General features: G+C 39.9%; 1 protein-coding gene across 3 annotated transcripts in view; it reads left to right on the top strand.

Annotated features, from left to right (window-relative positions):
- Nucleotides 1-2,358: 2,358 nt before the first annotated feature.
- The window catches only part of LIFR (LIF receptor subunit alpha), a 73,310-nt gene continuing 49,782 nt past the window's right edge, over nucleotides 2,359-25,886 (top strand). The window contains exon 1 of one of the 3 annotated variants that reach the window (XM_075184223.1): nucleotides 2,359-2,493. The gene's annotated coding sequence lies outside the window, so the exon portion shown is untranslated. The remainder of the gene's footprint in view (nucleotides 2,494-25,886) is intronic. The other 2 variants (XM_075184222.1, XM_075184224.1) reach the window with 2 other exon arrangements.

Here is a 25,886-nt window from a genome sequence, read left to right on the forward strand (position 1 = left end):
TTTTAATGTTTTATTTTCATCTGTTTATATTAGTTTGGTGTATATTACAAATTGCAACTACTACCCATGCATCACAACTGTCCTTCACTGAGCACACTCATGGTCCTTTTACACATCTGTCTCCTGGGGTTTAAGCAAAAAACGAGCATAATCATATTTTCAGTGGGGATCAGTACTGCGGAGCTTGTAATTGCTTTGCTTCCCGTTATATTACATGTGGAAAAATGTTGTGTGAGGCAACTCACACCTAATTGAAAGATAGGCACAAAAAAATGCACCCACAACATTCTGGCTTTACGTGTGTATTTTGAGTTGCACACAACTTCACGTATATGAGTATATGCATCTATACTCACTTCACGCGAGTATAGATGCAGTTGGGGCAAATACCCACTCTGGCCTATTGATGCAACCGGATTAAGATGAGGCACTCATCACAAACTTCATTAGGACGACTGGCGTATATTTAGTGTTGAGATACATATGAGCACGTTGGTCAGGACAGGGCTCCCCCAAAGTCTACCATCCCCATGCTAAATAGCACTGGGGCTCTTCCTATGGTGGGTGCCTGAGTAGCAGGTAAAAGTCAAAAATAGATAAAACACTATTGTGGTTCTATGAGTTCCAGCAAACCCTGATTGACTGCTTGGGTGTGCTAGTATTTTATTGTTATTCACAGTTGCAATTTTTTTTAACTTCGATAATAATATATTTTTCTCAATGAACATCTCCTGGGAGTTTTCCGCCATCGGTAGGGCTTTTCACCCTTTGATAAATAAACTCAGTAGTGTTTTAGGTGTGAATGAAAATGCAAATTGTGTCTAACATACAAAGTATTAGTGCTTTGGTAAGGGACTGTTAAAATGTATTGAAACTACAATTTTCCACCACCTACAAAGCGGTTTAAATTAGAGATGCTCAGGCTCGGTTCCCCGAGAATCGAACACACCCGAACTTAGCAGATCCGAGTACCGAGCCAGCTCGGTACTGTCGTGCGCCCTCGGAATTGAAAACGAGGCAAAACGTCATAGTTATGTCGTCGGATCTTGCAAGCTTTGGATTCTATAAGTACCCGCCCTCCACGGCGATCCAGCGCCATTTCACAGAGGGACACAGAAGGGGTAGCACAGTTCTTGGTAGTCTCTAGTGCAGTTGGGCAGCGTCATAGGTAGAATATAAAGAGGAGGGGGTAGAAGTGTTCTTCAAAGTCTCCAGTGACATTCAGGAGAGCTCCATTGCTCCATTGCTAATTGTCATTGCTAAAATACAATTAATAGGTCTGGCAGGCTTGGTCTGCAAAATCTGCAGTTACATTATACTGTGTTATATAGGTAACACACAAAGAGGAGAGCTCCATTGCTAATTGTCATTGCTGAATAGGTCTGGCAGGCTTGGTCTTCTAAATCTGCAGTCTTTGTTTGAAAGTGTATGAAAATAATATTGTGACCTTTGAGGTGGTCAAAATTGACTGCAAATGACTTGAAATTAGTGTTATGGAGGTTAATAATAATGTAGGGGGGAAAAAAGCAAAAATATGCGATTTTGGCGAAAAAATAAAATTGGATTTTAGAAAAAAAAACGGGATCCAAAACCAAAACACACAAGAGCGGTTTTGCCAAAACCAGAATACGGAGGTCAGTAAACATCTCTAGTTTAAATGTCTGATCATTTTCTGCAGCATACACAGAGCCTGTTTGAGACACTCAGACACACTAGTCTCCAGTGTTGAAATGAAACATCTATCTTATATATATTTAGATACACTGAGCTTTGATGTTACACATGCACAGCACATTGTATACACATACACTAAGCGATTATACATTGCATATACATATATAAACAATGCTCTGAAATATTACATATACAATCACTGAACACTGATATATTATATAAGTGGATGAATTCAGCTCAGGTAACTGCAAGAAGGAAAAAAGTGGTAGGAGGTCATACTGGAGTACTGGTAAAATGTTATACACAGATACACACAGCCCCTGTGTACTGAGTACTGGTACAGTGTTATACACAGATACACACACAGCCCTGTGTACTGAGTACTGGTACAGTGTTATACACAGACACACACACAGCCCTGTATACTGAGTACTGGTACAGTGTTATACACAGATACACACAGCCCCTGTGTACTGAGTACTGGTACAGTGTTATACACAGATACACACAGCCCCTGTGTACTGAGTACTGGTACAGTGTTATACACAGATACACACACAGCCCTGTATACTGAGTACACTGTTATACACAGAGCCCTGAGTCAGCCCCCTCCCCGCCCAGGGCTCCAGGAGGTGGGACTGGGGGACTGGGAGCCGTGTCCTGGGCGGTGACATCACCGCGTCTCCCGCAGCCCTGAGCCGGGATCCGGATTGTTGTGATCGGAGACCACGGAGCAGCAGTGACTCATCTCCCCGCAGTCACTGCGGACCTCGGGAGGGACGGACGGCCGAGCCTGGGGCCATGTGAGCGGGGTAAGAGGTGCGGGCCCGGCCGGGGCTGTATAACTGTATGAGCTGCACACGGGGTCCCTCTAATACTGCACAATATGATGACTATCTGCAGTAATGTCATCAGGCTTCTTGGTGCTTCTGGGAATAGTGTGATCTGATCTATGTAAATATTATTTAATCTGAGGTTGTTTTTATCTAGACACAAATGTGTAATATGTTTTTAATATAATAAGCTTTGATTGTTATAGCGCCAAATATTTTGTTGTTAATATTGTAAGGTCTTTATATACAGGCTACTGTGGCTTGTGGTGGTCTTTATACACAGGCTACTGTGGCTTGTGGTGGTCTTTATACACAGGCTACTGTGGCTTGTGGTGGTCTTTATACACAGGCTACTGTGGCTTGTGGTGGTCTTTATACGCAGGCTACTGTGGCTTGTGGTGGTCTTTATACGCAGGCTACTGTGGCTTGTGGTGGTCTTTATACGCAGGCTACTGTGGCTTGTGGTGGTCTTTATACGCAGGCTACTGTGGCTTGTGGTGGTCTTTATACGCAGGCTACTGTGGCTTGTGGTGGTCTTTATACGCAGGCTACTGTGGCTTGTGGTGGTCTTTATACGCAGGCTACTGTGTACTGTGGTGGTCTTTATACGCAGGCTACTGTGTACTGTGGTGGTCTTTATACGCAGGCTACTGTGTACTGTGGTGGTCTTTATACGCAGGCTACTGTGTACTGTGGCTTGTGGTGGTCTTTATACGCAGGCTACTGTGTACTGTGACCTGTGCGCAGACTACTGTGTACTGTGACCTGTGCTGGTCTTTATACGCAGACTACTGTGTACTGTGAATTGTGCTGGTCTTTATACGCAGACTACTGTGACCTGTGCTGGTCTTTATAGGCAGACTACTGTGTACTGTGACTTATGCTGGTCTTTATACGCAGTCTAGTCTGTAATATATGTTGTGGCAGTCTCTCTTTATACTGAATTACAGACGGTCTCCAACAATTTACTTGTAATCTGACTTGTCAGACGTCTTTATATATAATACCCTCTCTTATTCAAGTCTGCATATGCAGAATAACTTGTAATATGACTTGTGGAAGTCTCTGTATAAATAATACATTTGAATACACCTTTAGGTCTCTGTAAAATCTGTAACTTGTGGTGTAGAATATGTTTTAATATTAATGCATGATAATCATTTTTGGAGTCTCTTTAGAGTAAAATGTATTGCTATTTGTGTGAGTCTCTTAATAGTTTATTAATGTGTGTTGTGAGCTCTCTACATGGATAGTCTATGTCTTTACTACTCAGAATATGGTCTGGATATTGGGAGTTACTGTATAAATAAACATGTAATCAGTCTGCATTGTATAACTTGTGAAAATATTGTGTTGATCATATTTCTACAGCTCTTTATAGTCTGCTATATCATGAAAGGGACAATGTACAGATTTGTAGTAAGAGACTGTAAGTTTGCAGTAGTTTGAAATATTTCCATGGGGTGTCACATGTTATAAAGGATAATTCAGAATATGTACTTTTAAATGGAGCCTTAAAGTTGAAAGCATGATATGAATCTGATATTGTAAACAATTGTTCTGAATAAGTAATCATTGTTCGTAAACAATGACAGGCAAATATTGCATTGCTTGCATGATCTTCCATAGCCTATTAACCTGAAATAATGGGTGTTCTTATTTTTCTGTAAGAATGAAGAATTGCAATTCATTGCCTGAATAACAAGCAATGTGTGCAGCATTTAACCTTGTGTATCAACCTTGTAGATTGTAAGATTGTGTTTGTCAGAATGTGTTTGATGAGTTTTGTATGCTTAAGCCATATTGTGATACATTTTGAAGTGTGTTCTGCAAGCGACTTGGCAGTGTGGTGACTAGATTTTAGGATATTTTGGTTTTTCCACATTAAATACATTGTTGGCTATACCTAATTATGTACCTAGTTAGGTTTTTGTTTGGTAATATTACAAAACCGAATATTCAAATAAGACCCCTTCAACCCAGATATACCCTGAACATATCTCAACTGCTGTAAACATTAGATGAATTTGTCTTCAAAACCCAAGTAAATGCATTTTTTAAATATCTGAGGGTCCGTGACTAATGGCATTATCTAGTTTTTAACCTTCCAAAATAATAATTCAAGTAACTTAATGTGTTCAGTTTAGCGGAAAGAGGAGAAAGGTTGGCACGGTTACACAAAGGGTGTTGACGTGGTTGAGGAAGATGGTACTTTAAAGAATATATTACATTCCAGGACAAAGGGACGCTGTCTCAAACTGTTATATGGGGAGATTTGGAGTAATGTTGAGAAAATGGGAGTTGGATAAACGTATATGTGTTATGAAAATAAGCCATTCATTAAAATAAGGGCAGAATAAATGGTCTAAGTCATGTTTATCTGTCAATAATATTCTTTGGGTTGTTTGCAAAAACTGGTACTTGGGGAAAAAATAATTCTATACACCACATCAACTGGTCAGGACTTTGATTTCATTTTCTAAACTGGACTAGACAAACGATCCAATTTTGCAATTAAAGAGATAACCTTCATGCATATTAATAAATGCTAATATGCAAATAATATTGTTGCTCTGTGTTCTGCATGACATATTTACAGAACATACACAGTTTGGTAATTTTGTTCCCTTCAAGTATGATACATACATGCAAACTAAATTTTTTTGTTTATTTTTTTTTTACAGTGTGACACTGATTCTGGTTTTCCTACTTCTTTTCAAATACATTAACTTAAACTGAAATTGTTGGAAAAAAAAAATATCTTTAATTCAAAGCATACCTGAATATTATCACGCTGGATTAGCACATATATACATATGCAACTTGCTGACGTTCAGTGGAATAAAGATCTCAGTAGCAATAAGTGTTTCTGTTCAGTGTCAGCGCTTCCTGCTTCAATAGGATTTGCAAATTGAGATGTTCCACAAGTTCCCTAGTTCTGTTTTAAAGTCAATAAAACTACTCTCTGTACCGCACACAATAACAAGTTAAAACCGGTGTAATTCAAAAAATGCGTGGGGGGTTCCGAGAAATAAAATATCCTTAAATGCACGGAATGTGAGCGTTTTTATGCTTCATGAGATAATTCATCCCTATCACTAATTTTATAGTTGGAAATTAGTTAGGGTGTTATGTGCATGTACGCTCATTCATTGCTTCTTTCTGAAACCTTCTAGATTTGCGGTCACTTATTTTAATCACTCACTTTCATTACTGAATGACCAAACCTCTGTTTTAATTAGTCTGGTCATTGGTTTTTATTGACCCGTTATTTGGCAGGCATGATGTTTTTGGTCGTTTGCTCTTGAGATCATCATCATCATCATCACCAGCTATTTATATAGCGCCACAGATTCCGCAGCGCTGTACAGAGTCCCTGCCCCATTGATGCAGAGTCCCTGCATCAGTCCCTGCCCCATTGTAGCTTACAGTCTAAATTCCCTAACATACAAACATACACACACAGAAAGACAGATAGAGAGACTTGGGTCAATTTTAATAGCAGCCAATTAACCTATCGGTATGTTTTTGGAGTGTGGGAGGAAACCCATGCAAACATGGGAAGAACATACAAACTCCACACAGATAAGGTCATGGTTGGGAATTGAACTATCCTCAATATTGTAACTGGTATCTCGCTACAGCTTTTGAAAAACAGAAATAAAGTAAAAAAAAAATTCTGGGAGTTCTGCAAGCTGGGTGGGAATTTTTAGCATTACTGTTTGTGTAATATAAGATTATATTTCTTAGGTCTTGTATACATGGTGTAGATCTTAAGCATTTAACGTGCGATCTTAGAGCCTAATAAACACGCATTGATGCTTGCTGTCCCCAAAATAATGGAAGAGGATGGACCTGTTAATTTTACTTTCCCTCCCGTCAGTTTCTGCCTTTCCTGGTTCAGCGTCTGCACAATACAGATAAGTATTTTGGGGGCTCTCAGCAGTACATCGTACACTATGCGGCAGGAAGGCTTTGAGAATTTGCTTCTAAAGCTGGGTACACACTACACAGTTTTCAACCAATAATCGGCTAAATCAGCCGACATACGACCGCTCGTTCACAAGTCGGGTCAGTGTGTACAGTGACACGATGGTCGAAAGTCTGCCCAAATGGACGATTGTCGCCTCATTTGCTTGGTCGTACCGTTTAATATTTTCGTTCCAATCTCGTTTCCGCTGTGTAGCGTGTATAAACTTCCGACCAATTCACAACAATAAGTATGAAATTACAGTCATTGCTCACGACAACATGGCTGTAAAAAGTCGCTAACGTGAGGTCCGCTCTTCCCTTTATCGTCCTAAACATGGCTAGTGTGAATGCAGTCCATGGACCGAGCGATCGGAACATCGATCGCATGTAAAATCGCTTGGCATAAAAAGTTGGTCGACATTTCTGTAGTGTGTACCCAGCTTTACGCTGTCTTCAACGCAAGGACATAGTACAAGGTTTTGTCAGTGCTTTTTTTTAGTTCTTTGTTTTTATAACATTGGTGTGAATGACCCCTTATTTACCGTCTTTGCTGATGTTATGTAACTGTATTTTCATGTCCACTTTGTGCTTCCCAGTTATCTCCGTCAGTACAAACACTGCACCTTGGATGGGTTCAGTAATATTGTGACCCAGGCCATGTATTTATAATTGGTTAGTCTGCCCGTTCTGCTAAGCCCACTTGTGCTCCTAACAGAATATATTGTAAATTGCACAAAGCCGCTCCTAAACCTTATTTATTGCGCCACAATGCGGCATTTACAGTCCAGGAGGAAAGAATAATGAAACTGTTTTAAAAGCGTTGTCAGCATTGTTTTCTGGGACTGACTGTGGTGTGTTTGACCTGTGAGCTGATTGCAGACTGCAGCATTCTGGTTGATTTTTCACTGACGGCTGTAATTACCCTGTATGTCTACAGCTCAGGTTGTATTTGTTGTTGGGTCTATGTTTCTTTTTTTTAAATGTTTTTAAGAACATGGGGGCACCAAAGAATTCTGTGCTACTTTAAACCACAATTAGCTGGTTGGACACTGCTATATTGGTAGCGACATTAGGAAATTGATTTCTTTGTGTGTGTCGTCTCGAAATTAAACTGAGAGTCCTATTGAAATATGTTGATTAATTGTTGGGCATTTTAATAAGGGGTCTTTTTTTTTTTTTATCATTTTTCATTGTACACAAGGACAACAGTCAGTACTCGCCTGACTCCATATTCTACCTCTGATGTTTTCAACTCTCCCTGGCTACAAGCTACATGCAGCATGAGGACTGTTTTGGACTCTGATCTTATTTTCTTCTAGCTGGTCCATTGTGCAATATGATGTAGCACATGCCCTTGTGTTTCAAACTCCCGTTCTATAGATTGTAAGCTTGTGAGCAGGGTTCTCTTACCTCTCTGTCTCTATGTATTACCCAGTATTGTCTTATTAATGTTTGTTCCCAATTGTAAAGTGCTACAGAATTTGCTGGCGCTATATAAATAAATGTTGATGATGATGATTGTGTCGTTGCAAATCGCGAGATGGCGTTAAATAGCTTTGCTTTTTGCAGCCTAATAAATTACCTAATTCTTCTGTCCCCATAGTGGTCTAGTGCCGGTAAGTAGGTTAAGACTGGAGAAATCTGATTTCTATGCTATTAACCTTTTGTTACATAAGGAAAAGTGGTGAAATAGCATTTTGTCACATTTGTTAAATAGACCCTTAAAAGTGGTCTGAAAGTAACCGTTTTAGGCCTGGGTGTGAGTGTATGATTTGTTAATGTCTATAATTATAAATCTATTGCAGTATTCTATGTGTAATTTGTGCATTAGTGACCTGGACACTCCTTATAGACTACCCAAATCGGCAGTGTGCTTCGGACCAGCATGTCAGTGCTTTTTCTAGAGATTAGATTTGCTGAGTGTCTGGGCTACTCCAAAATAACCGCGCTAATCGAGTGTGAAATTAAGCGTACGGTGATCCAGGTTTGCTTTAGACTAAGCTACAACTCCCACTATTGTTCTCTCCAGTCAAGTCAGCACTTGGAAAGTTGCCCAGCTCCCATAGAGGAGATCAGGATCAGTGTTTGCCATAAACAGTACCGTTTGTATGTTGTTGTGTATCGTATAACATCGTTTTAGATATGTGCAACACACAGCAGACAGACTGCCCTGCAAGAGTTTTCTTTCTATCCCAATGGGGCCTTTGACGGACACACTTCCACATATAATTGTAAAAAAAAGTGATGTAACCATAGCAACTAATTACACCTTTTCTTTTCATTTTGCAGCTGTACTAGAACAATTACAGTTAGTAGCTGCTTGGTTGCTATGGGTAACACTGCATTTTCTACACAATTCAAACAGTTTTCATAAATCCCCAATGGCATATTAATGGCCTGAGCATCTATATATTAATAGCACAAGTACAACTTTTATGAGTGACTTATTTCTTTGCTTGTCAATGCAGAGTACTTCATACCAAATTAAAAGGTTTTGGTCTGTAGATTTGCCGAAAAATATTGGCGTTGTAATCGGTTGCATTGTTTAGGAGTCATGTCGCATTACTGTTGTCCTCTGGAAAATGTGACAGTTGGCAGTACACCTTTGCACCTGCTGGTTGCTCTGGAACATGTGACCTGCTGGGTGGTCTGGAAACTGTGACAGTTATTTACAGCTCTGCTGGGTGACCTGGAACATGTGACCATGTTAAAATTTCTCATGTAATGGTATTGAATTCTGTTAATAAAGTAATCTAGTTATTACATTTCGGTTTCTTTCAAGGCCACTGGGTTTCCTTTATTTTTAAAAGTATTTCTTTGCATTCGGCTCAGCTGATACATTTCTGCTGTAGTCATACTGGCTATAAAAGGAATTTCTGCTATACTCTCTAATACATTAAGACACCTTGTTGTCTGATTACATGGACTATTTTGAGGCTGACTTGCTCATCTATAGCTGACCGTGATGCAAGTGATGGGATGTTTTTCTACTGTACAAGTGGTCAGTATTTGATAAGCTTCCACGGATAAGACTAAAACAAAACATGTCTATTGGGAGTGTAAGATTTGTTATGATTTCAGTGATGTAACAATATAGACTGCATGTAGTTAGTTATCCCTGACTCTGTCCTGTTTATTAATAAGGAACTGTTTGCTAAAGGCGACATTTGTTCTACATTTCTGGGAATAGCTTGTGTCTATCTGAACTATATTGGATATTTAAACCCAAGGTGATCATGATAACACATGTGCATTACAGGAGAAGCCTTACGCTAAATATTGATTTGCTGCAAGACAGACTGGTGGAATAATACACATCAACGTATATGCCTGATTTATTCTTAACCAGGTTAAATGCAGAATAATATACTTATGTATGATCTGGAGGCTTTTTCTCTATAATAAATCATCTGCCATATTATATTGTTTAAAACAACAAAAAAAAAAATGTTATTCTTTATCAGAAGGTAACTTTAGAAATATGATCCTTTGGCACTTGGTGTTCAGCCTAGACTGTAACGGTGTTGTATTGCTGGTGATTTTACTTTCAGTATTTAGCCTTTTGAGTCCTTTGAGAATAGAGCAGCGGTGACGGAAGACCTAGAACGTGGTTTTCAGATTTCCTGGCTCTTTATTAATAATATATCTACAAATAGAATGATATTATGGTACAATATAAGGAAAATAAAACACCATGCACTGACTAAACTAAACAAAACTAATTGTGAAATGAAATATATGTAGGAGTGTGTATGTGTATATATATATATATTTAATATTATAATTTCCCTCAAAGATATTGGTTTGGAATATGTACATGCATACTGAACAATGCCGTCTGAAACTACATTTCCCTTGAAAGAGAAATGGAAATCAGGACAGTATAAAAGTGTTTCTCAAATACAGTCTGTTAACAGAGCATGTTTTCCAGATTTCTTAGCTGAAGCACAAGTCTACTACTTACTGACCGACTCAATCATCATTAGCTATTTAAATAGCGCACTCATCCACGCACTCATCATCTCCCGCCTTGATTATTGCAACCAGCTCCTTACCGGCCTTCCCCATTCCCATCTCGCCCCCCTCCGCTCTATACTCAATGCGGCTGCTAGACTCATCTTCCTTTCTCAACGCTCCTCGCCTGCCTCGCCCTACACTGGCTCCCCATTCCTTACAGAATACTTTTCAAACTCCTGACCGTCACTTACAAGGCTCTCTCCCAGTCTACTGCCCCCTATATCTCTAACCTCCTCTCCCTTCAGACCCCTGCCCGCTTCTTGTGCTCGGCCAATGACCGTCGCCTCTTTTCCACTCTGTTCACCTCTTCCCACTCCAGAATCCAAGACTTCTCCCGTGCTGCCCCCCTTCACTGGAATGACCTCCCTCGCTCCATTCATCTTTCTCCCAATCTGCCCTCCTTCAAGCGGGCACTCAAAACTTACCTGTTCCTATAGGCCTACCAACCTTCCACCTAACCTCCTCATCTCCTCCGCCTGTTCTCCCCCTCTCTCCTCCCAGCCCCCCTGTTCTCTCCCCACTTACTTCAGCTTGCTCCCTGTGTGCCTGAGTTCTGTCTACCTTCTCTTAGGATGTAAGCTCATTTAAGCAGGGCCCTCTTGTCTCCATACGTGTTCTTCTGCTCCGTCTGTGAGGCAGAAGTGCTAACCACTAAGCCACCATGCTGCCCACAGATTCCATATAAAGGTTACATAAGTGATATTAATATTTCACTTGTGGTTCTGTGTGGAGACCTGGATAAAATGTGCTGATAGTGTTCCCTCGGAATTGAGATACACTGGTATAGAAGACCAATTACAAGTGAGAAGAAAAACCACAGGTATTGCTTCTACAACACACTGTGGGAACTCACTTTGGTTGAAATAGCATTTCTGCATGAAATAGCCTGTTGAAAATGGAGAAACACACTGCTGCTGCCTTTTAACAGATTAACTGACCTTCCATGGCGTTGTTGGAACCTTGGAAACAAACTGTGGACTGTACTGATTGCCTGATCCTGTTTCAAGTACTTGGACTTATACCAGTACATTACAGTAGCCGGCACATTCATTTTACTTGGGCAACATCATTTGAGCAGAGTTGCCCTTTATAGGAAATAAATATGTATTGCTGAGATATAATTTAATAATAAGTCTTGCACATTGAAATATATTGTTTTACTATACCCAGTCTTCAGTGGTACTGCACTGGTGTTCATTGTGAAGACCACTACGCCTAAAATAATGATAGTATTTCCTTTTAAATAAGGAGATTGACATTCGCAACTAAGCTGCCCGAACCTGCAGCTTAATAGGTCTCACAATGAGACTGATGCCTGATCTCCCAACTCAACACCTCCGTTCTGCACAAGATCTGCGTGTCTTTTCCACTCTCATCACATCCTCCCATTCCCGTCTACAGGACTTTTTTCAGGCTGCACCAACTTTGTGGAATTCCCTCCATTACACAGTAAGACTTTCCTCTAGTCTCCAAACCTTCAAGCGTTCTCTGAAAACCCACCTCTTCAGACAAGCTTATAGTATTCCTCTACCACCCTCCTAATCTCCCCTATTACCACCCTCTACACAGCTAACACAAGACAACAACCCTCTGACCAACATTGGTACACACAAAGCCCACTCAACAATTTTACCTTTGCATTCTAGCTGGTCCAGTGTGCAATATGATGTAGCACATGCCCTTGTGTTTCAAACCCCCATTGTCCTATAGATTGTAAGCTTGCGAGCAGGGTTCTCTTACCTCTCTGTATGTATTACCCAGTATTGTCTTATTAATGTTTGTTCCCAATTGTAAAGCGCTACGGAATTTGCTGGCGCTATATAAATAAATGTTGGTGATGATGATATTCCTACTGAGCTGTGTTGGATAATTATTGAGCATGTTGGAAAATACATTCAAATGATGACTAAACGCAAAGGCTGGCAGTCATCATCTCCCGACTGCACTTGAATTGTCCAGTGAAACCAGAAGAGATCCGGCTCCTCATCCTTCTCACAATCCGCCTTCCAGGTTTGAATTAATAATGTATTTTATCTAGTTTTTTTTCTTTGTTCAGTAATAAACTGTAGCTAATCATTAGAAACGTACGTTCTTGTGTAAAATAGTAGAATTGTTCTGTTGAATCAGAACTTCAGTCCATCTGGCAGGACCAGCAGTAGACAAAAGAAAAGATTGTCCAGCGCTCTAAAACAAACAATATATAAATCTCTATGTGTCAACATGCATGAATAGGAGTAGTTTGTGCACAATATAACGATATTGTGAAAGTTCACATGACAGGGTCAAGAAGTCTCCTGTAGATGAGTCACTAACTAGCATGTGAAAATAAAGTATATTCAGGGTGTCAAAATTTAAACCTTCCCACAGCATATTTGTAGCAACGTGCAAAATTGCAGAAACCAAACAAGATTTTGGTTGGTTTGGTGCAAGTTAAGCAAATGAAAGCACATTTCTGCTTACTATAGGCTATTACCCATATGCAATTTTATACCATTATAAAATATCACCACACCATATTAACTTGCATTGACAGGGTATTTACTGCAGATGTTTTTATGGAGCCAAAATACCCAGACATTAAAGCACTTGCGTAGCTTGACCATCCTTTAGCCAATCAAAGCATTTTAACATCCATAGATATTGACCAACCAGCAGCCAATCAGCATCAGAATATTTATATGGGTAGACCAATGAGCAGTCAGTGGGAGCATTAGAATGTTCACAGAACCGGACCAGTCTGTAGCCAATAGGAGCTTTAGGACATTTGCAGCGCAAATGTTAAGGGCTCGTTCACACCCATCCATTGTTAACGTGGTTTTCATCTGCTTACGAAAGCCTGAAAGGTGCATTAAGAACAGGAAGAATGGTGGCTAAGTGGTTAGCACTTATGGATTCACCCGAATCTCTCAAAAGGGAGGCTTCAACGACGCGGTTCGCTGTGAATTGTCATTTTGCCACGCCCCCACATAAAAATTCAGTGGTTGCATATTTTCCCTGCAGGGGGTGGGGCCAAGATAACACTATTCCCAATATGTTAAGAAGTTAACTTTTAACATATTCATTGGCTTAGTGGTTAGCACTTCTGCCTCACAGCACTGGGGTCATGAGTTCAATTCCCAACCATGGCCTTATCTGTGTGGATTTTGTATGTTTTCCCGTGTTTGCGTGTGTCTCCTCCGGGTGCTCCGGTTTCCTCCCACACTCCAAAAACATACTGGTAGGTTAATTGGCTGCTATCAAATTGACCCTAGTCTGTGTGTGTGTGTGTGTGTTAGGGAATTTAAACTGTAAGCCCCAATGGGGCAGGGACTGATGTGAATGCGTTCTCTGTACAGCGCTGCGGAATTAGTGGCGCTATATAAATAAATAGTGATGATGATGGTGAATGGTTTCCGTCAGCGCATGAGAAATAGGCTAATATCTGCTACCAGTGCAATATACTGTGTTCATAAAAGCGCAATGTTTGATGTTTATGTAAAAAGTGTCAAAGAAAAACACAGCATGAAAATGAGTTGCTGTTTTTTATTAATCCCTTTTTATCCAGCTTGCATAAGCTAAATGTAACAAAATAACAGTGGGAAACTCGCCTCTGTGAAACGAAATTTACATCCAGCTTATAAATGCCCCACAGTATTTCCTTGATAAACAGATACCGGCTGGTAATGTATTCACAGCAAGGATCTCTGTTATGGATCCTCCTGTATTTGTGTTGGTTTGTTTAATAAAGGTTTCTAGTTATGTGCTTAGTTTGTAAATGAATTTATACATTCATACGGAGCGGGCTGTATACATAACGCAGACAGATAATGTTCTTGTTGAGGAGGTTTATATATCTTGTATTTACAAGATATGTTGTTTTACATCAGCTCTTCTGGCTTTTTTTTTAAACAGACCCCATAGTCTAAATGTAGAACACTTAGAAGTTCTCATTACTGCAGTATAAGGTACGGGAATGACCTTATCTGCGCTTTTGTTTCCTTGAAGAGAATGAACTTTAAATCCAGTTGTTTCAACCCAATCTGATGTTTAAGACAGAAATTGGATCATGTTTTGTAACAATATTGCCCACCGTGCAGTCTCTGAACAGGTACCCACAGTATATAATTAGGGTCATTTCCTTGTTTAAACAACACTTTAAAAATAACAAGTTACATAATTAAAGTCAGATGACGGCCCTGTTCATTTACATCCCTAACAGATACCAGATGACTGTAGTTGTATGTATAAAATACTGTACGCTTGTGAGCAGGGCCCTCTTACCTCTGTCTGTTTTACCCATATTGTTTATTACTGCTTGTCCCCAATTGTACAGCGCCACAGAATTTGCTGCTGCTATATAAATAATTTTGATTATAAAATGGCAAAGCAGAAGAGATGTGTGTACATATATATATATATATATATATATGTATGTATGTATGTACATATGTATGTACACACACACACACACACACACACACACACACATATTGCAGATTTTTATTCTACAAGTTTAAAGGGTGCTGATCCATAGCTGCCAATAGTTCAGAAGTCACTGGCGCTGCTTAGATCTGTGGCTTCTTGGTGCGGTGACTGTCTTGTTTGGGTGTGTTATGGCCTGGTCATTTCGAAGACGCAAACAGTTTACTACTAATTTTGTATCCTGGATTGTTTGCAGATATGATGACGTATATATAATTCATACTTGCCAACTCTCCCGGAATGTCTGGGAGGCTCTCGAATTTTGGGTAGGTCTTTTGGACTCCCAGGAGAGTAGGGCATCTGCCCACAGGGAATTGCATTAATGAAGTGACTCCCCAAGCCCCGCCCCCTCTACACCTACAGAGCTACCAAATTAATGTGTATTGCTTTCATAACGTAGTCCCTTTTCCCCAAACACAGCTTTAAGAAATAATATTACTTAAATCTTCTATATTGTATCTATGAATAAAGATCAACTTTCCTGAAACAATCGGACACGGATGTGACATCGTTGATGATCTTAGGCGCTGTTGTAATGTTGTTGGGGTGAAGTTTTTATAAAAACAAACAATGAAACAGAACAGAGCTGCCCCCAACTATGAAAACAGTCCTAAAAAGATACCATCAAAGCATTATAGATTTCCTTTTAGCTACATGAACTTTAAGAATTTATTTATCTTATTATTTTTGTGGCAAAGTAATGACCCGTGGTTACGTTCCCATGAAAAAGTTCCCATGATTGCAAAGGTTGATTAAATCTAAGCTATGCACAAGTGTCAATAAAATGAACAGTCTCATGAACCTGTAGGTCTCTTTGTTGTAGAAACCGAAGTGAATGCAATGCTGCACTGGGGCTCTTGTAAAATATAGGTGCAGTCTGACTTCTTTGTAATGTGTTATTGAGACAATGGATGCAGGGCCATCTTTTCCATTGGGCACGATGGGCAGGGGCCCAACGGGCAAGGGGGCCCCATAGGCAGGGCTCTTAATTAGAATAAATAATCCTGCAAAAGAAAAAACCTGCAAAAAAAACCTTTGAGGGTCACTAAGCAAGTACATCTATCTATCTCTATATATCTATATCTGTATCTCTATGCATATATATATATATATATATATGTGTGTATATATATATGTATATATATATATATGTGTGTGTGTATATATATATATGTGTAATATATATATATATATATATATATATATATATATATATATATATATATATATATATATATATATATATATATGTGTGTGTGTGTGTGTAGGGGCCCCAGTGTACTGCTTTGCCCTGGGGGCCCATAATGTTGTTAAGATGGCCCTGAATGGATGAAAATTAAGACAGCTGCTTTATGTATACAGACGGGTATATCCTCTATAAAAGTATACCAGGATGCCGTTGATAGTGACACTATTAATTTTTTCAGAAGTTACACACCATGAACAGGAGGCAGAATGTTCTATATATTAATAGCATAAGTACGACTGTTATGAGTGACGTATTTCTATGATGCCTTTTTCTGAGCAGGGCACATCATATACCAAATTAAAGGTCTGTAGATTTGAACAGAAATGTTGTCATTGTAATCGGTTGCATTGTTTCGGAGTTATTTCGCAAAGCGTCCACACGCCATTTACAACAATGCATTACCATTGTCTTTTGGAATACACCTGTGCACCTGCTGGTTGCTCTGGAAACTGTGACAGTTAGTGAACTCTACCTGAGCACCTACTGAGTGGTCTGGAAACTGTGACTGTTATTTGCAGCCCAGCTGGGCAAGGCTGCCAAGTGGAATTTCAGGCCCCCATACAGCAAATTCTTGGGGCCCCTTCCACAACCTGTGAAGGGGTGTGGCCACACCAGTTTTGTGGATCATCCCATTATACAGGCCAGCAAGGGCCCCGGTATTTTGTACCTGCTGCTGGGTGACCTGGAACATGTGACTTTCTGATTGGTTGTGTATTTTGTACCTAAATGGCATTTTAGTAAGTGACCCCTAACATCTCCTTTTCCAGACACTTTTCTCACCAACAGAGGCTTTTTAGCACAACGTAGACTTTACTAATGTCATATTTTCCCTTTCCAAACAAGCTAATTTAGTAACGGAAATGGCTTTGCCCATTCATTTCTGCCTAATATTTCCAGCTGGAAATTATGCAATTCAAGATCTGAAGACTTAATAAACATTTAGTGTCTGCATCAAGACGGCCCCAGAACAGTGTAGAGATCTCTGAGCTGAATCATGTCTGTTGTTTCTGAATACTCTGTTCTGTTTGTACGTTCACAGAGGTGCGATGCCTGAGGGCACCGAGACAAAGGGCACAGTATATGTGTAATATTTATCTAAACACAGCAACGTCGCCACATTTTCTTCCTCATAAATAAATAAATGAATAAACTCACTTGAAAGCGGATGAAGCGTCACTTCCATTTTTTAATCTAGAAAGTTTTATTAGTGCATCATTACATGAAAAGCAGACTGGTGCAATATGAAAAGTTGTTTCACTTTATTACTGTAGATATGTTGATGCTATCCTATCCTTTGTTGTGATACATTCCTTAACCCTGTACGTTCTGTACAACACTAAGGGGCATATTCAATTCTCGGCGGAAACGCAGAGAATCTCGCGGTCCACGCACGATTACCGTTATTACGGTAATCGTGCGCGTAAAAAACGTTAATACAGTAATTTTCTCGCTGGATTTCAACTCGCAGCTCCCTGAGCCGCGAGCTGAAATCCAGCTAACTATTACCGTATTAACGGTAATAGTTTTTTCCGCGGCCAGGAAAAACAATTATTTTGAATAGGCCCCTCAATGTCTCTTTTTTTCCTTCATACCCTTGGTAAGTGAGGGATTAAAATTTGTGCAATGTTTACTGATCAAGAGCTCCTAGTCTCTACCTCCCGTAGGTTCTCCAGCCACAATCTCCTACAAGGATGTCGTAATACTTGATTTTCAATTATATCCACAATCGCAAATTTCCAGAGTATATTTAATTGTATTTTTCAAATATTTTTCACATTTTCCCTGAAAAATATAATTAAATATATTTCTGCTCAAGGTCAGTGGTGGAACTGGAAATTTAAAGTGCCAATATGGAAATTTAGAAGCAGGTAAACCGTAGAGTATTGCTTGAGGAGAAGCCCATTAAGACGGCAGCAGTCTGGGTGCGGTCAGCTTAGATTTTTGGACGCTCTTTACCAATCTATCATCTGGTACGAGTATACTATTCACACAGAGTTTGTTTGCCTATGTGTTTTATTGTGTAAATCTCCTTTTATTAGAAAATAAACAGCTTTTACAAACATCCATGACTTGCATTGAACAATAAATTGAAGATGTTACAGAGTAACACAAGAAAAATAATGTACCACAATCAGGCATACAAAATGCTATTTAGTTGTAAGACATGGGGGATGGGGTGGATGGGGGACAGATAAAGATGGGTAAGAGGTGAGAGGGTAAAGCAAGACTGCAGAGGGGGGGGGGGTAGGTAGGAGGGTTCAATTGTTCCACTGGGGGTATAGTGATGAGTCTTTGAATTCAAGCCACTTGAACCATACAAGATAATATTCCCTAGATTTTTCCATTGACGAGTAAAGTATATCATCCACATTCCTGTAATATTCTAATACGGGCAAACCATTCTTTAATGGTAGGGATATTCGGGGATCTCCAGTGGACAGGGATCACGGCCTTTGCTGCATTGCCGAGATATTTAACTGTTGATTTTATTGTATTGGGAGATGGTCATTTTATTGTCATTTAGAAGCCAATATTTGGGGCAATTCGGTAACTGGTACCTGGCGCCATCAAACATCGCCAACACAGGTTTGACACCCCGGGAACCATCTTGTCAAGCAGACTGGGGCATCTGTACCATCTAGTCATCACCTTGTACTGTGTTTCGAGTACTCATATGCTAACCGAGCTAGACTGGGTGCGCAGAAAGATATCATTCCAGTCCTGTTCGGCTATTGAACAGTCCAGTTCCCTTTCCCAGTCTCTCACAAAAGTGGGTTGTTTACTAAAGGCATGTTCAATGATGATACTGTAAATAATAGATAATGTATGTCTGGGATATAGTGGGGTGGTACACAGAGATTCGAACTGGGTAAGCGTCCTCCCCGCAGACTCCCGTATCCCCTGGGAGCCCAGAAAATGACTGAGCTGTAAATGTCTCCAGATCTTCGTGCCCGAGAGTTCCCATTTGGACTGGAGATCGGCGAAAGACAAAACCCCAGTCACATCCACCAGCTGGCAGACCCGACGGAGTCCCGTGTATCCATTGTCTGAAAGTGCCTGTGTTTTTAACCTTGTAATAAATGTGGGTTCATTTGACCCAGTTTTGGTTTCTTGGATCATGCGGATTTACGCTATGGAATTCTGTTTTCCTTTTTTTTTCCTCAATGAGCCTGATACCACCTGGAATGTATGATAAAACTACACGTGTCTTATATGAAGAGGAGATACTTTGGAAATTTGTGATTGTGGAAATAATTGAGAATTAAGTATTACGACATCCTTGTAGGAGATTGCGGCTGGAGAATCTATGGGGGGGGGGGGGACTGGGAGTTCTTGATCAGTGCACCTGAAAGTTTCTTGAATTTTATTTTATGTTTATGGATTATGTTTTAGTCTTTTTTCACTATTGCAATTGGCATATTGATATGAAATTGCCGGGTTCCTTGATGTCTAACAAGAAGCGCTAGATCTTATCCTCTTTTGTTTTCATATAGGTGTGGGCAATAACCTCCAGCATTTTTCAATATTATTACAGAGTATTATAACTACCCCCAACCGGCTACTTCTTAATGCCACCTGGCTGGCAAAAAATTCTGTGGAGAGCACTGCACTTATTCCCTTATGTCTCGTATTTATTCGCATGTTTATTCATTTTTGTTGCATTTGAGCCATAACCACTTTTTTGATTTCTTGTCCTCTTTAGATTATTTTTATCTTCATTTCTTTACACATGGGTTAAACGTTGATATTTGACATTTTATTGATTATGTAGCCGTAGAAGGAGGAGATGGGATTAGGTAGAGGGGCCAAATATTGCGCAGAGCCAAATGAAAAGTTGGGTGAGGGTGGATACTTGTCTGTTTCATTTGTATTGGACCCCTCATTTTCTGATGCCAGTCCTGTGTTACCTACCAAGACAGGGGAGAAATATATATGCATTATTTGCTGTTAGGGGGAGTAGCTGCCCAACCAAGACCCCTGAGGTTCTACTCATTTGGGTTTGGGAAATACATAGTTCACCTATGAAGGACTGAACCTAAGTATGGACTGTAGGAGACTTTTATTACAAGTAAACTGAAACTAGGGAATAGGAAAATCCCTTAAGAAGATAAAATGTTCCAATATTTTTTTCACGGAACCTGGAACACTTTAAAACACATTATACTTAGCTATCGTATAATCTGGTGAAAATGCACAACGTACAATTTAATTTCTGTGAGTATCAAATTATTCTGTGTGTATTTACTGTAGAATTGCTATGTAATGACAAGAAGAGAAGGGTTGTATGTATCGTCCAGCTCTATCATTATGCCCGTTTTTCCTTTTGAACAGAATACTCCGCATACATTTTTTTAAGGGCATAGCATCCGTAAGCCACATGAGACAGCGTGTTTTGGCAGCTTCCTACTGCCTGCAATCTGAAAAAGGATATATTTGTGGCTGGAAAACATGTGGTTGGAAGGAAAAGAAAGCATTTTTCTTGGGAACGAGCTGAGAGCACGTGAAACACTTGGGAACTTGCAGGGAAAAACTCTGGGTATTCTAAGAGAACTTCCCCTTATTTCTGACCCTCTCTCAGCTTGAGCAGGACTTCTAAGGACTGGGATGTTTTTCTTTCTGGTGCATGTGATGTGAACGTGTCTGTCACACGGAGACTATGTGCTCCTTTTAGGACAAGGAAAAGGGTTGGTTGGCTTCCTGCTTGCACTATTTTCTTTATAGGAAGGGCTGTATGGACAATCTCCATTCCATTGTGCCTTAAGGGACCAAAAACAAACAAGCAGCCTAAAGGCCTAGTAGAGAGTAGACGCAAGACTTTTTTTGTTTCCATTGTCTGACGTGACAAAATCTTCTCAATTAAAATCGACGGGTATCACATTATTATTTATTATTATTATTATTACCATTTATTTATATAGCGCCACAAATCCCGCAGCACTGTACAGAGAACTCACTCACATTAGTCCCTAGGATTGTAGCTGCAAATACACAAGGGCGAGAATAGAAAGCAGCCGTGCTGCTACTTCAGTCCGCAGGCGCATGTGGGTACAGGGTCAATGGAATCAATAGGTTCCATCTCCATATCTAATTACGTACTTTGTCTGGAGTTAGATAATGCCAGCAGAAATAAGGATTTGGGCACTGGTGTGTAAAGCTGGGTACACACTACACTGTTTTCGTCCAATAATCGGCTCAACCAGCCGACATATGACCGCTCGTTTAAAAGTCGGGTCAGTGTGTGTAGTGACACAATGGTCGAAAGTCTGCCCAAATGGACGATTGTCGCCTCATTTGGTTGGTCGTACTGTTTAATATTTTCATTCCAATCTCGTTTCCATTGTGTAGTGTGTATAAGTTTCCGACCGATCCACAACAGTGAGTACGAAAAATTACAGTCATTTATCACGACAACATGGCTGTAAAAAGTCACTAAAGGGACATCCGCTCTTCCCTTTATCGTCCTAAACAAGGCTAGTGTGTATGCAGTCCATGGACCGAGCGATCGGAACATCGATCGCATGTAAAATCGCTCGGCATAAAAAGTTAGTTGAAATTTCTGTAGTGTGTACCCAGCTTAAGGAGACCTACTCTATCCCAAAGAACAAATAACTTATTTACAGGGGGATTCATATACTAGGCGGTGGAGACTCCATGGCCCATCTGTTGCCCATCACTGCTCTAAGCTGTCGTCTTGTAAAAATATTAAAGCAAATGGTTTTGGGAAGACACATAGGAATTGTGGGACAAAGACAAAACAATGGTACTGTAACAATGCAGGCAGCGCTGCGGAATCAGTGGCGCTATATAAATAAATGGTGATGATGATGACTTCGTGGTCACTAAACCCCAAAAATGTAATTTTCAGATATAATGTATGAACTTGAGTTTAGTCCGCTTTAGAAATATGCTGCTTGCGAAACGCGGGTGTTGACATCTGCGCTGACCTTAGAGTGTGGGGCGGCTATTATTGGAACTTTGCTTCCTTTTGCTGCTTAGAAATTGACATTACTTTTAATAGATACACTCTGTTTTTATTTATTATTTTTAACTTTCTGTTTCTAATGTTTTTTTTAAGGTGACCTCTCTAGTTTTTACCGCCAGCAGCTTTTATGTACCGAGTGCAGTTATATAATTATATCTTTTGTGTTTTGTAAGCACAGAGTGCTGCTTGTGTGTGTTATAAATAAGGCCTTTGTATTTGAAAGCTGGTCACTCAGGTGTTGGCACAGGTGGCAGGTAATCTTGGCACAGATGGAGCCCAGGGACGTGACATAGGAGCTGGTATTCAGTACGATAGGTTGTCTTCCCAGTATAAAAAAAACGGTGGCTGATCACGGACGTCATAATCTAGTATTGAATCACAAAGCAACACAATCTTTTCAATTGTTTGAGGTGCTTCTGTGTCTCTTGAGTGAATGTAGAACATCCCTGGGGAAGATGTGTGTCCGCTATTATCGCTGGTTTGGTGGAAGGAGAGATGGGGATGCAGAATGATTCAACGTAAAGTGTTATTACATACAAAAGTCATGCTAATAACATTCACAAATATACCTGTAATGGTTCAAGGCGCTTATAAGAACTATTTTGACCGTCAAACTGTAACCTGTTTAAAGGTCATTGCTCCAAGTGCTTTTTTTTTTTCTTTTGTGCATAATGACTGTTAAGAGACAACACACTATACTAATCTGCATTGCAAATGTTAATAAAATGTCAAACCTCCCAGGCTCTATCAAACCATAAGATCTTATAATGTAAATATTTGTGAATGTTATTGGGAGCAACCTTTATATGACCTGGCACAGAAGTCTTTGATTACTCAGTCATCTCGCTTTTTGTTTTATCATTTTTTCCCCCGAAAATGAGCCTGATAAGATGTGCTGAAATATCACAACGTTATCTTTAATGGGTGGCACCACAAAAAATATAAAAACAAACATTCTGAATTATCCCCAATTTTTTTTTTTTTTTAAACTGTTCTTTTAAACACATTGAGCAGTCGTAGATTATGACCTAGATGCATTTCATTCTGACTTGTCTTTATCCTGATAGTGTGCAGTTGCAGACAGTGAACACTTGTGTTGTTTCAGTAAATAATCGTCTTTACACGCACCGTTGATTTTGTTGTATGATTAAATAGTTGTGCCTAAGGGGCACGGTTGATGGATCTTTGTATAATTTGTTTTTGCTAAAAGAACTATAAAGCAAGTCTCTCCCAGCCCCTCCCCCCCCCCCCTTCCCCATTCCTTCCTGAGCAGCATTTGTTGTTACAAGAGGGCCTGATTCATTAAGCATCTTAACTTAAGAAACTTCTTATTTCAGTCTCCTGGGCAAAACCATGTTACAATGCAAGGGGTGAAAATTAGTATTTTGTTTTGCACATAAGTTAAATACTGATTGTTTTTTCATGTAGCACACACATATCAACTTTAAATTTCAGTGTACAAATAACCTATCAAGTATTTGTGTGCTACATGAAAAAACAGTCAGTATTTAAATTATGTGCAAAACAGAATACTAATTTGCACCCCTTGCATTGTAACATGGTTTTGTCCAGGAGACTGAAATAAGAAGTTTCTCAAGTTAAGATCCTTAATGAATCAGGCCCCAGGTGCTGAATATCGTCGGGCCGCATAGCAAAATTTGAGGGAGGGCCTCCAATGGGGTTCCAGTCTGCCAGCTGACTGAGGAATCTCTGCACACAAGTCAGATCGGATCATGCTCAGAAGGGGTCAGCGTTCTACACTTCTAAGAGCAATGCAGGTGCCTTGGGTGGGTGAATGGGCATTGCCTAGCTCCCCTCCTCTCCGGGCACCATGGCGCCTGCAATAACCTGGGTGGCGCTAACTCTGCCAATGTTTGTTTCTGTTTCGCCTCAACTTTTAGTTGTTTAGACCAATAGGTCGCTCTGTCATCTAATTGGTATAGATACTTCTGCCATTGCTATTGTATATTATTTAGCTCTGTAAAAAAAAGCCTTTGTGATAATTTATCATATATTTAGTGGATTAGGAGCTTAAAGTGGCCCTTGAAAAAATTGTGAATGAGCCTCCTGTTGTAGGCAGGGACAAACTATCAGTAGGCATTATGAAATCGGCAAACAACAAGTGAGTACTCTAGGCCTCCCTCCCCCCCCTCCCCCAACAACCACCCCCGACACTAGAGCAATAGCATTTACATTTAATACTTTGGCCTCCCTCGTCCCATCCAGTCCCCAAATTAAATTACAATTTTTTTTTCAGAAGAAAAAGTAAAAAGTAAAAGCAGAAAAAAAGGTGGCCCTCTGACATCATGGATAATCTCAGAAGGGATGTCAGGTGGCAAGTTTGGGAGGGGCCATGGCGTCACCGTAGACCCGTTCCCTGTCGCTATTCGTGACATTGCGCGATGGAGGTAATGACACGGATCGGGTTAATGACACGGATCGGGTCTGGGAAAGTGTCTGATCTTCCGATGGTCCTGGAGGAAATGGTAATTCAAGAGTGTTAACTTAAATCAAGTCATATTACAGAGGCCAATCACAAGGATGGGCAAGGGTGATGAGAAATGTGTATGAAGCAAGAGGCTATAGAGGCAACAAGAGGAAGGAGGGCCCTGCTCATGAGAGCTTACAATCTAAAGCTTAGTATGGCACAGATGCAATAGGTACTTTAGTATTCTGGGACATGATGAATGATGCTTTTACTACCAATATACATAGTAATATTTTACTGAGAGGATAGTCGGGGTGTGGAATTCCCAACTAATTGAGGGTAGTTGTGATTAATCGCTCAATGTTGCGGTGTGTCCGAATGAAACAAACCAGCATGACTTTATTGTGAGCATGACTGGTCTACTATAAATACATTAAATCCACGGGTTTAAAATGCTGGGTTTATTCAGACTTCATATACAAACATGTCTCCATATGTTCTACCACTGTCAGTGGTGTAAGATTAGTGTAATACAATGTTTTGCTGGTAGTGTAGATCTCTCTCTGATACAAATCATTCTTTATCTACACAAAGGATTATTTTGTTTATTGTTTACAGGAAATTGATGTTTGTGGTTTTATCCTTTCTGGTAACCTATGGCTGACACCAAAGGCTTTAATATAGGAGGCCACAGATTTCTCTCCAGTGGGACTAAAAAAAAAATCTTTCTGAATGTTTTGGACTAGGAACTTTTCTGTGTTGTATTTGAATGTAAGGACAACACTGTTTATTTAGTAAAAAAAAAAACAAACACCCCAGTTACAAATTCAGATCCATAAATAAAATATGTATCTTCTTCGTTATGGAGCAGTGAATTAACAATATTTTCATGCTTTTATGTAGTGCACATTGCTCCAAGGTGACCTTTTAATTTCCTTTTTTTATTTTACAGTAAGGGAGGGAGGGGGCATTTTCTTTCTTTAATTTCAAACAAAGTAGTTTCTATGGGGTGGTCCTAATATCCGGGTGTGTGTTTCTTCGCTGACCATTATATGTCCCTTCACCCTTTAAGAAAGTCATGTGTTATCAGTACTTAGAATCTGTGTTCCATATATTTGTATCCCTATTTTAGAAATAAAGAAGAATGCTGTCCATTGTGTATCCGAGGCAAATCCTGGGTGTTGTTTTGAAAGTAATGTATAAAAGAGGGATAAGAGGGAAAACCATATCTCCAACCGTCCCTATTTTGGTGGCACTGTCGCGAATCAT

This window comes from Mixophyes fleayi, chromosome 1 (genome assembly GCF_038048845.1).
Source record: "Mixophyes fleayi isolate aMixFle1 chromosome 1, aMixFle1.hap1, whole genome shotgun sequence".
NCBI classification, from domain to species: domain Eukaryota; kingdom Metazoa; phylum Chordata; class Amphibia; order Anura; family Limnodynastidae; genus Mixophyes; species Mixophyes fleayi.